The sequence below is a fragment of the Eucalyptus grandis genome, chromosome 5 (genome assembly GCF_016545825.1).
Source record: "Eucalyptus grandis isolate ANBG69807.140 chromosome 5, ASM1654582v1, whole genome shotgun sequence".
In the NCBI taxonomy this organism is placed as follows: Eukaryota; Viridiplantae; Streptophyta; class Magnoliopsida; order Myrtales; family Myrtaceae; genus Eucalyptus; species Eucalyptus grandis.
Window position 1 is genome coordinate 29514476 of NC_052616.1, and position 16209 is coordinate 29530684.

General features: G+C 36.9%; 1 pseudogene; it reads left to right on the forward strand.

The window, feature by feature from the left end:
- Window positions 1-15702, forward strand: part of LOC104427564 — a 26005-nt pseudogene extending 10303 nt beyond the window's left edge.
- The last annotated feature ends 507 nt before the right edge of the window (window positions 15703-16209 follow it).

Sequence of the window (16209 nt, forward strand, 5' to 3'; positions counted from 1 at the left end):
TTTTGATGGTGACAAAACTTTCCTGCAGATTTGGATAACTTTGACCAAAAACATTTCTCAAACACATATGCATATCTTATAGAGATAAATGGCTAAAAGAATAACACTAGAATCTGCAACCACAGAAAATAGGTTAGTCTAAAATATGATTAAGCCATCCATAAGATATCAATACTAGTTAATAGAAGCAGTCAAGTCCAAGTCTAGTTCAGTTCTCATCCAGACACAAAACAAAGTCAAACAGAGTTTTAAACAACAAAACAATCCAACAAACAGTTAAAAGTTTAATGATTGAAAATTTAATCAAATCTTGCATCTCTCCCCCTTTTTGTCATCATTAAAAAGGATGAGATGAAGTCAAGATTGCTTGGGAGCGCGGACAAGCTGGAAATCTTCCATAGATGAACGATGCCTTCCGGCCTTTTGAAGTCTTCCTTTAGTTGTGCAATCTCCTCACTCTTGGCATTGGCCTGATTTTGAAACAGAGATGGCTTGCATTTTATCATTCAATGAACAGGAAGAAGCTTGACTTTCATTCTTCAAGCTTTGAACTTCGCATCCCAAGGCATAAATTTGACCTCTCATTTCCAAGAGAATATCCATGATTCCGCAAAAATCTGTTCCATTATCAGTCAGTACTTGCTTCGGCTCGATCGATGGAGTAAATGCGGGTGATGGTAGATCAACATTATCTCGCAGGTTTGGCGATGAAGCTTCATGACCTTCCTCTGGAAATGAGATGCATAAACATCCTCGGGATCTGCGGGTGAGCGGCGACTCCTTCACTTGCATCGGGATATGAAGACTTCACTCCTTTCTCCCGATCTCCCCCGTTTCCATGCCTACGGGTGGAGAAGAGATTTCCCCTCGGGTTCTCCTTCTTCTCATCTTTCTTCTTCAAGTCTTTCTTTTTCAGCTTCTCTTTCTTCTTCTTCTTCCTTCTCCTCTGCTTCTTTCGTCATTTGTTCCGATTCTTTCTGAGGAACAGGACGACTTAGATTCTTCAAGGCTAATGCAGAGATGGTGATGTCTTCCTCATCATCTTCATCCTCAACGAGAAGAGCTCTTCTTCTTTTGGATGGAGCAACCATGGGCTCCTTCCCTTTTCTCTTAGATGCAAAAGAGATTGGATGAGATTTGGCAGGAGTCTTCTCCTTGAATTTCTCCAACTCCTTGCTTAGTTCCTTCAGATGCATTTTGGTCACCATTTTCAATCCTACCACCATATGATCGCATGGTCGAACACAAAAGATTTGTGGAGGCTGAATATTCAAGTGTCTGAATAACTTTGTAACAAGGCTTGGGTAGGGAAGTTGACCTCTGTCCTTCATCACTGCTCTACACATGTGAAACATAACAGTATGAGGGAGAGAAAACTTTTTGCCACAGAGGATGGCATACATCAACTTTGCCTCTGAACTTGAAACATCAATTTTAGAAGTCGATTTCGATCGAAGGCAATTAATCACAATCTTGTGAAGCAGGATATTAAATGCACTCATCCTTAAGTAAGTGATTTTCTCATCTATTCTCCTGTCCTTCACCAGTTCCAATGTGGCTCGAGTAATGGAAACTTTGATTGGTTGATATCTGCCTCTCTCAACTTCTAGCACATCTGCCAGCATATCCATATCCACAACATAGTCCTGATCTTTAACGCTGAAAGAGAATCTATTCGCATCCAAAAAGCTAAGATTTGAATAGAAATATGCAGTTAATCTAGCATAAGCCTCAGTAGAGTTAGAGCGAGAACTTTTCAAGTTGAAGATAATTGAACTTTTCCTCAAGTTCACATTCACAGCATCCAGAAAATCAAAATCCACACTTCTAGGGTTTATTACCCCACGCTTGACAATTTCGAGTACAGATCCTTTTGTTCCTTTGATCCGAACAAATCTCCCCTTTTCCTTGAATTTCCCGCAATACCCATTTTCGGTTGAAATAGGCTACAAATTATCATCATCATTCCATCTACAAGATTCGACCCCCCGATCCACGAGATCACTTGGGATATTCGCAAGGGATTCCTCAGCCACCCCTTTACGAGCAATTCCCAAACTTTCCATTTTCGCGGAAAGATATATTCGTTCCTATATCCTTTGTCTTTAAGAAAGTCATCAACATAGTTCAAAGGAGTATGAATTCCTTTTAAGGCACGGTATAGCTTGTAAATGAGCGAGCTTTTGAACTCTTCTTTGGTGCATCCTCGATGATTTCTTCCTGTTGTTGATGAACAACGCCTTGAGGACTAGATGGAGGAGAATGACGCTGCTTTGAGAATGTTGTGGGCTCGCTTCTTTGTTCTGGAGTCACTTCTTCTTGATGGATAAGATGCGTAGGCCCCTCACTCATTTGCCGTGGTCCCTTGCTTGCGATTCTCGAAGACTTTCTTGAAGATGACATCTTTCTCGGTTTTTTGGAAGATTCCTTGCTTGACTTTCCCGGGAAAGATGACAACTTTTGAAGATTAAACAAAAGAAACCAAACGGGAATGGAGGATTGATGCTTTCTAGGGTTTTGAGAGTAAAGTGAAGAGGAATCGACAGTGCCCGATCGGTTAAAAAAAAAAAAGAAAGATAAACAAACCGTCACAAAGGAAATAAAAGATGCCTTTTCAAAATAACTGTCGTTTTCATGAAAATAGTCATTTTCAAAATTAACTTCCTTTTGAAAATGAAATGATGCAATAATTACGTCGTTTGAATATATCAACAATTAAAACACAATCTGACGATCGTACCTTTTCAATATGAGATTGAGAAGAGAAAGACTTACAGTCTGACGGTCGTACCAAGACTATCTTTCGAGATAAAGTCTTGTAAGTCAAATCTGAAAGTCTTTAGACTTTGATATCCTCATACCTCAAAATGTTGAGTGCTGGGAACGTATAGATTCAAATTGATTTTTCTCCAACGGCTTTGTGAATATGTCCGCCGTTGATTCCTTGAGTCAACAAATTGAATTGAAACATCTCCATTTTGAATATGGTCTCTAATAAAGTGATGTCGAATCTCTATGTGCTTTGCTCTTGAGTGGAGAATTGGATTTTTGGTGAGGTTGATAGCTGGTGTTGTCGCAATTAATCTCCGTGCATGAGTCTTCAATTTCAAAGTCTCTTAGCTGTTGTTTTATCCATAGAATTTGCGAACAGCAGCTTCCAAGAGCTACATACTCTGCTTCTGTTGTTGAAAGAGACACAATGCTTTGTTTCTAGAAAACAAGACACTATCTTTCCAAGCAGCGGCAAGTTCCCGAAGTGCTCTTTCTATCAACTACGCAACCGGCGGCCAGATCTGCGTCTGAATATCCCATAAGATTAAAGTATCCCTTCTTAGGATACCAAAGACCGATGCTTGAAGTTGATGAAACATATTTAATAATACGCTTCGCAGCATTCAAATGAGATTCTTTTGGGTCTGATTGAAATCTGGCACAAATGCAAACACTAAACAAAATGTCAGGTCTAGAAGCAGTAAGATAAAGAAGAGATCCGATGATACTCCTGTACAGCTTTTGATCGACTTTCTTCCCTTCTTCATCTTTGTCTATCTTCAAGGAACTTGACATTGGTATGTCAGCCTTTTTGCAATTGTTCGGAGAACTTTTGACTAGATCATTTGCATACTTTTCTTGATGAATAAAGTTCCTTCCTCAATTGTTTTATTTGAAGTCCAGAAAGAATGTTAATTCTCCCATCATACTCATTTCAAACTCATCTGCATAGTCTTTTTTTTTTTTTTGAAAATTTCTTGCCTGAGACTTTCATTAGAATATCCAAAAATAATATCATTGACATATATTTGAACAAGCAGAAAACTTTTGCTTTCTTTTTTAATAAAAAGAGTAGTGTCCACTTTACCTTTAACAAATCCATTTTGAATTAAAAACTTACTTAATCCGTCGTACTAAGCCCGAGGTGCTTGCTTTAAACCATACAAAGCCTTTTTTCGATCTGAAAGGCGAGTCTGGCTTCTTTGGGTCTTCAAACCCTGTCTTCTAAAACCATTTATATACCCTTGGCCACGAGTCTTGCTTTGTTTCGTACAACTTTTTCCTTTCTCATTCATCTTGTTTAAGACACCCATTTAGCTCCAATAACAGTTTTACCTTTTGGTTTGGATGTCAATCTTCTCACCTTTTGGATCCCATTTGAAAAGTCAGGAGGAGTTCTCTTCTTGATGCGTCGACTTGATTCATCTTTGGATCTTTTGTATTTTTTAATATAAAACATTTGCAACCAAATACATGAAAGTATGAAATAATAGGCTTTTTACATGCTGTTGAATCTTTTAGTTTCTTGAAGAGAGATCCATTTTGCTGAGGAGTATATGGAGAGGAAAATACATGCTTTAATCCAGATTCATCACAAAATTTTGTAAAATCTTGATTTTCAAATTCACCTCCATGATCTGTTCTTATACTAGATATAACACATCCTTTTTCATTTTGAACCTTTTTAGCAAATTTTTCAAAATACGAGAAGGTTTCGGACTTACTTGCAAGAAAATATACCCAAGTGAAATGGGAGTAATCATCCACAATTACTAAGCAATATTTCTTACCCCCAATACTACGAGTTACGGTTTGGTCCGAAGAGATCCATATGCATAGTACATGATTAGTAGAGACATGATTTATTGTTTTCCCCGAAATACATGGAGTGCATGGATCAGTCTTTTGGTATGGCAATTTGGGTAGACCTCAAACAAGCTGCTTTGATGAGATTTTGGCTAATTGCTTCATGTTGACATGACCAAGCTTTTTGTGCCATAAGCTTGCTTCGTCTTGAATTGAGATAAGACATTGCGATTCATTTGGTTTCACATCCGTAAGATAGATATTTCCATGTCTTCGACCCATGAAAGACCGAGTAGAGTCTTTGCCGATTCCAAACATGTTCCTTCTTGAAAGAAGATCTTGAAACCAGTATCACACAATTGACTAATCTTTGAGAAGGTTGTAATTGAGTCCTTCCACTAAGGAAACATTACTTATTGTGAGACTTCCAATTTTTACAGTTCCAAATCCCACAATACTTCATTTGTTGTTTCCTCCAAATGAAACTTTTCCACCATTTACTTGAGCAAGCTTTATAAAACAATTTGAGTCTCCTGTCATGTGTCTTGAACATCCACTGTCAAGATACCACTTTACATGCTTCTTGACGGAGACACGCATTTAAGATAAAGTCTCAAGCTTTCTTGGTACCCAAATTTTCTTGGGTCCTTTGATGTTAGTAAGATAAACGAATTAGCCCATACTTTCTTAACAGGTTTCCAAACCATAGGACACTCCTTTTCAAAGTGATCCTGACACTTTGAACATCTAAGAGCATTTCTTCCAACCAAAAACTTTCTTGAAATGATTTTGTAAGCTTCTCTCGAGGGTCTTTTCTTAATTCTTTATTTTACTTTAGGAAAATCAATCAAGGGAATTGTTTTTGACATACTTAGACCGGACTTATTGAAGTAAGGTCTTTGAGCCGAAAAGAATTTTTCAAGTTTTTCAGACCCTATTGAAAATTTCTTTGAAGTATTTGATAAGTCAGTTTTTAAAGAGCATTTTCTTTTAAAAGATTATCTTCATTTTCTTTAAGAGTGGAAACGGTCGAGGTTTAAACTTTTAACTCTTTCTTCTAAAACGTTTTCCTTTTTGTTTTAGAGATGAGTTTTCCTTTTAAGTTCGGAAATTCTTTTAAGAGAAGTCTTAAGACTAAAACACAGTTCATCAATGTATTTAGAAACTTTGACAAGAATTTTAACATTACTTGCCTCAAATTCACTGTCTGAGTCTGATCCAGAGTCTGAGTCTGATTGTGCCATCAGACATAGATTGGCATATTCATCATCACTTTCTTCACACTCTGTATCACTCAGGTTTCGGCTTTGAGAGCTTTTAAATTTTCAGCTTTTCCTCTCTTCTTCTTCTAAAGAGGACGGTTGGAGTCTCATGTGTCCCTTTTTCTTACATTCAAAGCGAGACTCCATCTTTGTTCGGTTCCTCATCATCAACGGACTTGGTTCTTTGAAAGCTTTGTTTCTTTGAGTTGAACCTTCTTCCTTTTCTATTCAGTTTTCTGAATCTTCTTATCATGAGCAAGCTCCTCATCGTCCATATCATCTTGAGAATCTGTATCATCAGAATCATCATTTGATTTTAATGCAATGGATTTCTTACCTTTTGGATCTTCGTCTTCATTGATCCGTTCCACTTCATAAATGAAGAGTTCCAATCGGCTCATATACAGATAGTGGCATAATTCTTTGCGTCTCTCTTATCGAAGTCTTTATGTGATTCCAATCCTTGGAGAGTCCACGATAGCTTTTTACCTTCATGGGATCAGAAATTGGTTGACCTTGATTTTCAAGACCATTCACAATATCTGTAAAATGACTAAACATTCTTATAGATTCTCCTAGTTTCATTAGAATATTGATTCTTGTTTTCTTCACTTTCGGTCTGTTCCTTCATTTAGGTGACAAAGCACAATATAAAGAGTAAATTGCTTTTGCATCTAGTGCTTGTCTCTTGTTTATCTCTTCAATCCCCTCTTTCGGAGGTAGTGCGGCTGTAGGAGTAATTCCTTTTTCTACAACGTCCCATTCCGGAGGATCCTTTGATCGTAGGAAAGCTTTCATCTTGTTTTTCCGGATGTTGTAATCCTTTCCATCAAAGTAGGGTGATGCAGTGAATCGGCCCGATGCTAGCATACTAGCCATGGATCTTTAACTAAGTAAAACACTTCAAACAAGGTGAGTACACGAGCTCGATACCAATTGAGATAGCTAGTATAAACACCTAGAGGGGGGTGAATAGGTGCACAAACAATTTATTGAGATACGGAAGCAATTTGTGGCAATCAATATAATGGAAATTCTTTCTTGATTAACAAAATGAAATACGATTGAGGTAGAGAGAATGAGAGAAAAAATTGAACACAAGATTTATAGTGGTTCGGCTTAGACGTTCTTCTTCATAGATCAAAAGAAGTTAAACAAAAGAACCGGGCTTTGCACACATGCTTTGCCTTGATTCCAATTTTTATCACACCTCCTCAACAAATATAGACTCTCTTTTGTATACAAGTATTCGTCAAAGTTAAATCCAAAAAGAACTCGGATCACTAATTGTTACATGTTTGGGGCTTGTACGGAATCAATACGATTGTTCGAGCTATTAAAGTCAAGTTGTTTCATTCTGAATTTCACGATGTTCAAAGGACTTGTGTCTTGTTAAGGTTAAATCGACATTATCACATTAGAGGACTTGTGTCTCATTCTATCTGAAGTAGACTTTACAATCTGGACGTAAGTATGAACATATTCTACTTCTGAACATATTTAGCTTTAAGGTTTGGACACAATCTAAATAAGTTCAGCTTCAGCATAGTGTCTATCTTCTGGTTTTTCCAAGTATAGACTTCACAATATCATTTTCTTGTTCTATCATCTACATAGTCTGTTACTCAACCATTAAACACGTTAGTAGCATTTGATTTATTTTGTCATCTTCACGACATCATAAGGGATTTCCCTAATAAGAAGGACTTCACTCTTGACCCCATCAATTTTTCAATGGAAAAGATGAAAGAATTTGTCAGTAGCCTTCACAAGAACGATAAAAAATATGTCCTCATACTTGATCCAGGTACACTAGTGCAGAAATGCTTGTCCTTGAAACTTTATCTTTTATTTTCTTTCTAAATTGCCATCATAATACTACTTTCCTTTTCTTTTGAATTGGTGATCTTTCCCGGGCATTAGCTTGAATGAGACATATGAGACCTACATCAAGGGGATGCAAGCCGACATCTTCATCAAACGTGAGGGAGTGTAGGTATTGTTTGGCCAGGGCCAGTGTACTTCCTTGACTTCCTTCACCCATCTAATGAGATTTACTGGGGTGGTGAGATAAAGAAGTTTCATGATGTCCTTCCTTTTGATGGCCTATGGATCGAAATGAATGAGTTGTCCAACTTCATAACTTCTCCACCTCTTCCTCAACTCTTGACAATCCTCCCTACAAAATCGACAATTTAGGAGTTCATCGACCAATCAACAACAATACTACTCTTGCAACATCATATCATTTTGGTAATATTTCATATTACAATGCTCATAACCTCTATGGACTTATGGAGGCTAGAGCAACAAACAAGGCCTTAGTCAATGTTACTAGTAAAAGGCCATTCATTCTCTCGAGATCAACTTTTGGGGATAAGTACACTATCAGTGCCAAAACTTGTGTATGGCACTCATTTTGGTGCCAAAAGTTTCTGTCGAATCACTTAAATACCAAATTGGAGGAAAAACAATCACTTTGGTGCCACCAGCGAGAGATTCAAGCCAGATTAATTACGTGGCTTTTATATTTAAAAAAAAAAATTGCGATGGCTTTGAAACAACGTCGTTTTCCATCCTTCTCAAGAAACGACGTCGTTTTGCTGTTATACGTGGACACCCTCACGGAAATGACGTCGTTTAGCTCACATGGGGATTGAAATTAGGGTTTCTGTCGCTCGACCACCATCGCTCAGCCACCATTGTAGTTGCTTGACCAGGTGAGCAAGAAGAGATTGAGATTGTTGCTCAAGCAATAAGTGGCAGGAAAAATCGGTGGTGAGGGAGAAGGAGGAGGAAGAGGAAGATGGGTCGAAGGTGCCGCTGGTGCGCTACTGCTGTTGGTGCGTTGCTGGTGTCGCTACTGGTGAGCTGCCAGTGTTGCTACTGGTGCGCTACTGGTGCTGCTGCTGGTGCCGTGCTAGTGTTGTTGCTGGTGTGGATCTTCGAGGAAGAAGAAAATGAAGACAAGCCTTCTCTCTCTCTCTCTCTCTCTCTCTCTCTCTCTCTCTCTCTCAATTTGAGGATTAGGGTTTCGAGTTTAGGGAAAGATGTCAAACGGCATCGTTTTGGTGTTTGGATGCTAACTCAACTCTCCGACAAGCCACGTCGGCTTCAAAATTAATAAAAAAAGTGCCACATCGGATTGCCGATCAATTTCATTAGCGTTGGCACTGAAATGATCATTTTTCAGAATTTTTGGCACTTAAGTGATCTAACAGAAAATTTTGACACCAAAGTGAGCGTCGTACACAACTTTTGGCACCAATAGTATACTTATCCCTCAACTTTTGTGAGCTCAGGTAGGCACACTACACACTGCACTGGGGACAATGCTGCCACATGGGATGACTTGGCTTACTCAATTTCTACAATTTTTAATTATGGGCTCTTTGGAATTCCAATTGTAGGAGCTGATATATGTGGTGGATTTTACCTCCTTTTGAAGACAGAAAATAAACTACACAAATGTTCTTTACGGTGTGGGAAAGTTCGGGTATCTTTTGTGCTTATACTTCATGCTATGTTATATATGTCAAATATTTGCTAGTTGGAAGAATATAAAGTAGAGACTGAATAGAGGTGTAAATCATGTTTTTCTATCATACATATTTACGCATTTATTTTGGAGCTTTTACTGATGCAGCTTGGGGCCTTTTATCCCTTTGCAAGACTTTTTCTCATTCCCTGAGGGTACGATGACTTACGATATCAACTCCTAGTTCTTAATTGGTAAGGGTCTAATGGTGACTCATGTACTTAAATCAGGCACCGAAACTGTGGATGCTTATTTCCAAGTGGAAATTGGTTTGATCTCTTCAATTACTCAAATTCAGTGAGTACAACTTCAGGAATGAATATGATACTTGATTCACTGCCTGATCATCCTCATCTTTATGTAAGGGAAGGTAATATATTGGCCTTGCAAGGAGAGGCCATGACTACAAAAGCTGCTTGGAGAATGCCATTTGAGCTCTTAGTTTTGGTTGATGGGAATGGGAATAGCGCAGGACAATTGTTCTTGGACGATGGAGAGGAAGTTGAAATGGGAGGGGAAGGAAATAAGTGGACTTTGGTGAAGTTTGATTGTGAGAAAATAGGAAATGATGTTGTTGTCAAATCAGAAATTATTAATGGGGAATTTGCTCTTATTGAGAAGTGGGTAATTGATAAGGTGACAATTCTAGGATTCAGAAAGGAACTAGAATGGCAAGACCGAGGGGGCATGAGTTATCCAATGATGTAGAAGCAACGTCCAAACATAAAACAATGAAAACAGTGGAAAAATCGAGTAATGGTCAAGAGTTTGTGATTGTTGAAGTCTCAGGATTGTCACTTCCATTGGGAAAGACATTTAAGTTGGAAGTGAAATTGCGCCAGTCAGGTGTAGTAGAGGAAAGCAGCATGTCTCCTAGTGTGTTTCTAAGAGGAAAAAGCACACTAGTATCAAGCCACTTCCTTTCCATCATTGGCTCTTTGTTTTCCCTATATTGTGCTGCTTCTGAACTGGTTAAGATCCATAGAAAAAAATTTCTCCTTATAATTTATGTTTGATGTGCAATGTCGTCTTTGAAATTTTAATTTGTTAGATATGGTTCATGGCCTCAAAATTGGCCTTAGCTTTTCACACATTTCAACCACTTAGTCTCCTAATTGACTAAGGTTCATTGATTACTTGTTAATGATGATTGGCCACCATTTGCATTCACATAATGATGGTCAATATCAACTAACTTTTAGATTCTGTTCTAATCATTTCACAATAGGCTACCCGTTGAGCATGCACCGGACCTATCCATTTATCTAGCAAACACATGCATAAGCATCAAATTAGGTATGCATTCAGGTCATTTGACCTTGATTTACAATCAATCACAAAAGGAAGTGAATCATGAGGGTCACTTATTCAGGTTTATCCTAAATTCAGATTAATTATGTCTTGACTCAGTTAACATACCAAACGAGGTCCTGTTGAAATGATTCGGGCATCAATAGAAAGCTGAGGGTGTACAGTTCAAAGTACATGAAGACCACTTGACCCAATTCTGATCCAGAAAACCCGAAATTGAGGAAAATGACCCAGCAGTCCACATTTGACTCGGCTTTTATCCGTAAGAAAATTCAGGAAGAATATCTGAAAATTACGAAATCCCTCCAAATTTTACAGGTAGGTAGCTCTAAATGTCCTTTACAGCATTCTTATTTTGAGCTTTCACAAAAAGACCACGGACTTGTGTTAGTTTTCAAATAAGCGCAGGGACTCATTTGCAAAACATTTTGAAAACAGAAATGTCTTATTTTGGGATTTTGCTCCAAAAGACATTCTAGAAATACAATCAAAGTCTGAAATTTTCCTACTTACTAAGTAAGACCCTAATGAACAACTTTGGGGTCTTAAGTTTTTGTAAAAGAAAAGACCTCAAATACCTCAAAATTGCAAAGCTCGTTGTTTATCCTAGAAACAGTTTTTCCAAATCTGAGTGCGGAATTTAACTAGCACATTGATCAGATATTTGGCTGACCAAACGAGACGAATATAATATCAATGAAAAGCTCAAATTTCTGGCTATGACTTTCACGAAGAAAACTTTTCCAAATTATGAATGTAGAAAATCGGAAAAATCAGGGAACATGAAAATGGAATCACTTAACATAGGTCAATTTTTAGATTCTAGCCTCAGATTTTGTGACCTATATGACATAGCAAACGATCTTCAATGTGTACACATGAAACTCATTAGCTCAACCTATTAGGCTACGTTTGGTCATCCGGATTTCTAATCGGGATATGACTGGATATGATAGGATATGAAAGCTTGGGATTTTTTTATATCGTGTCAATTGTTTGGTGAGTCGCAGTATTAAAGTCAGATATATTCACATCATATTATATACATTTTTTTTTTTTTATATAAATGGCATATCATTACAAATGAACCTAAATGTTCATAAATGGAGATAGTGAAAATCTCTCGTAACACAATTCCTTAATTTATTTTTATTTTATTTTTCCTCTTTTTATATTATTTCTTTTTTTCCCTTTCATCATTCTTTAATAAAATTTTATCAAATAGTAAATTGTACTAACATACCTAAAATATATAATAAATATAAATATTTAATTTATAGATTGAATGTTTATTATAAGATAGAATTAAAGTTGAATATATAAATTAAAATAAGATTAATTAAAAATAAATTTCTACTTTTTTACTTTTAATTTCTTAAATTATAATTCAAATGTTATTTATATTGAAATAAAATTTCAATTTTGTTAATTTAATAAGTTTGCTATTTGAGAAAAATAACTTTCTTATTATGGACATTAGAAATCATATCCACATTTATCCCACCTCTCCTATGAGATAATTGTATCCTACCTATATCCCCCTTATATTCAACTCTATCTTGTCTTGAGTGAGCACCAAACGTAAGATAGGATAAATCATATCATATCCCAAATTTTATCCCGACTGCCAAACGCAGCCTCAAATTAAACAGGTTGGGGTTTTTTTTATCTCATTTCCCTTGAAGTCGCCGCCTCTTTACAATGCCATCACTCTGAGAGAGAAAGGACCCTCTCTCTCTCTCTCTCTCTCTCTCTCTCTCTCTCTCTCTCTCTCTCTCTCTCTCTCCTTGTTCCCTCTTTTAAAGCTCTTTGTCTTTCTTCTCTCCCAATTTGTTTTGGGTGTTTGTATGTGTAAATAAATTTCTGCAACTGATCTTGTACCTTGTACGAATGTAGGGACTAGTTCTGCCATTTGTTTAATCAACTGTCATCGAGAGGATATTCATTATGTGGCTCTATAACTAGAGTGTCAAAACCGAATCGAAAAATCAAACAAAATTGATACTAATCCAAACCGAACCAAATTTTCATGCATTTTTGTTGGTTCGGGTTTTGATTTGAATAATAAAAATAACCATTTTTTATTTTAGTTTGGGTAATTTCGATTTGGTTAACTAAAGCAAACTGAAACTCACTATTCTATTTAATAGTACAATTCACACTCTTTCTCTCCTTTTCCACTAAATCTCTTTCTAATATTTCCAAAGAGAAAACTGAAAACTGATTAGATCCTAACCGAGCCAAGTCTTCGATTCGAGTTACTTTTGGTTCGGGACGCAGTTTGGTTCAAATTTTATGCACTAGCAAATAGTTTGGTTCGGTTTTCCAAAATATTCAAATAGAATCGAACCATTGACACCCCATCTATAACCTCTCTAAGACTAGGCCACTATTCTCCCCGATTTAGATTTAGGTCAAGTTTTGGGGTTCTACTCTCTCGAACTAGATCTGGATATAGATCTAAGAGTCACTTACATTTTTCTTTTTTTGGTGAAGGCAAGATATATATTGACTTTAAACAAAAAGAGCTATATAAAGCTATACAGCAAAAACTCAGTCCCAGAAACTTGCACTCACACAGACAACAAGTCTGAGAGTGAAAGAGGACCAAGGTAAAAGAAACCAAGCCAAAGGCAAGGGAAGGAAAAAGGCCAAACAACGGCACGGAACCAGTAAGCCCAAACCAACACAAACAGCAAAGAGAAAGCACTACCAACAAAAGAAACCAAGCACAACTCTAAGGTTGGTAATGGGCCGTCTCGAAAGCCAAGAGGAGGGCGAAATCCATCAGCTCACCAAAATGGAAGGGTTGAGCGACTAGCTTTGCAATAATCTCCTATTAGCCGCAGTGGGAGGGACTTGATGGAAGGACAAGGCTTTGTCCTTTATAACTTATTCAAGCCGTCTTTTCATGGCCAAAAGAGAGGGAGGTCTACCCCGGAACGGTATATTGTTATGCTCCTTCCAAGTGATGTTGCATAAAGCAGCAAAATGCAAAGAGAGCAAGAGAAGAGCGGAAGGAGGGTCCTAAGAGAGATTTGATTGCCTAAAGCAAGTTTTCCTTCCAAGATTTATTCCATCAAGCATAATTAAATCTTGCAGCCCAAAAAGTGACTAAGGCAGCAAGAATGGGGCATCGAAAAAACAAGTGATCAATTGAATTTGGGTGACAGGAGCAAAAGGCACAATTCCCATCCGGTAGTCTACCATAGGTAAGGAGTAGTACCTGAGTCGGTAGTCTATATTTGATTTGTGTTCTTTTAACATTTTGATGCCGATGTCTCTTCACGACGATGCTGATAAGGACGTTGAACCTAGACACACACCGTAAGTCGTTGCAAATGGAGTGGGAGATCTCGATATATGTCATCATTGAACCTAGTGATTAGTTGCCAAACATTTACAATAGCATATCTATTCTTGAGGGATGAGAGTGTGCTTCCAATGCAGATTGTGCCTAGTTATTTGTTTTCTGGCTTTTAGTTTATTCTACAATTATTTGAGATCTACTAGGCTTGCAAACCTCATATGTACTTGTTAAGTGTTATTCCAATATATGAATGACCTCTTTCTTTCAAAAAACAAAATAATAATAAAAAATCTTCAATTTTGAGATACGACCTATTAAATCAAAGCTTAGAAAGTCAGGATCATTTCTCTAGTTAGTCATTTTTCCATATTTTGAAGTCTACCTGGTCAATTTAGTCAATTAAGCCCATTGACTCACTAAACTTCGAATTTCTAGAATACAATATCATGTAACAACCTATCATCAAACGATCACTTACCAATTTCTACACATGATTTGCAGAACATGCATCATTCTAAGTCTATATTCAACATCTCAGCAACATCATTAACCATCATTAACTCAACATATGCAATTGGCCATAAACATCCATCCTCCATCATCATTAAACTAAGTTCAATAGAGACTAACCTTGTTATTTAACTTTGCAATGCTCGGTCGGGCTGATTGGCCGTCGTATCTCCTCAATAAATTTCACAAATCAGCCAAAAATAGTCCTGCCACGCTATGAATCAATGAAGTAAAGGATGGTATGAGAAATAAACTCAATGAAATTAACTGAGCAATTAAATGAAATCAATTGATTAAAGAGTTTCCGATGGCCGAATCGATGAACTTCGGCTACCGAGACTTCAAGGAAAAGATGAAGATGAGTGTCGCAAGTTGAGGGAGGCCAATGCACGCGAGGTGCAAATTAGCCAAAACCGAATACAGTTGATTTAACACTATCCAACTCCAATATAATCTTTGACAAAACCACAATCATTTAGTTTAATTTGACCAAATTAGTGAGCATACAGTTTCAAATTCAAATACGAAATTCCCTAATTGACCCAATTACGCTTGACCTATTCTAGACTAGCATTCAATTTGATCAATGGAGGTTCAATTTGCAATCTTCTACATTATTCAAACTAGTAAGTACTCCACTTGCTCCTCATTTTAGATTATTGGCTAATTTATGTCCACAAATAAATGAGGATATAAAATATGTCACATATTCCATACTCTATGTAGTTTGTAGTTTTATATATGATATGATTTGTCCTCGACTTGACATTTCACATGTTATCAGTGAGGTAATTAGATATTAAACATACATAGGCAAAATTTATGGGGAAGCTATGAAGTGGATTTTGATGTAGTTGAAGGGTAATTTTGATTTTAGTTTAGATTTTGAGAAAACTAGTGACACTCTTACAAGATATGTTGATTTCGATTATGCTGGTGGCATTGACAAGAGATCTTTGATTGGGTACATCTTTACTATAGGAGGTTGTGTAGTCTGTTGGAAATTTACTTTATAGCATATGATTGCTTTGTCTACTACAGAGGCAAAGTATATGGCTATTATAGAGGCCGTTAGAGATGATATATGGTTAATAGGCTTATCTGGAGAGCACGATGTGGATCATGGCGTGACTGTTTCCATAGTGATGGTCAAACATCTTGCTAAAGATCAATGGTATCATGAGAGGACATAGCACATTAATGTGTGGTATCACTTTATCCAAGACATTCTTATTGACGGCTATATCAAGGTATTGAAGATTGGTACAAAAAACAATCCACTTGATAAGTTGACAAAGCCCTTGCCTATTGCCAAATTCAATTATTATTTGGATTTTTTTAATGTTTGTTGTACCTGAGTTTTACTCTAGAGAAATGAGAAGATCATTCATTGCTTATGTAGAATTTTTAAGCCAAGGTGGAAATTTATTGAATATTTCTTGAATTATCTATAGGCTTGAGCCAATGTTAGGGCTTGAGAGCAATGCAAATATTTTTTTCCTCGAATTATTAGATTAAGAAATTGAGACAGAAAAAGTCTTAGGTTTTTGAGCCATTGTTTGTAATTCTTGAAATTTTATAATGGATTTTGCTTTTCCACTTTCCATAGTTTTTCCTGGAAGGATTTCCATGTAAATTTGCTTGTTTTTTTCTTCTTCTCAGCTTTAATTGTAATTTTCGTATCAGTCGATACAAATTCT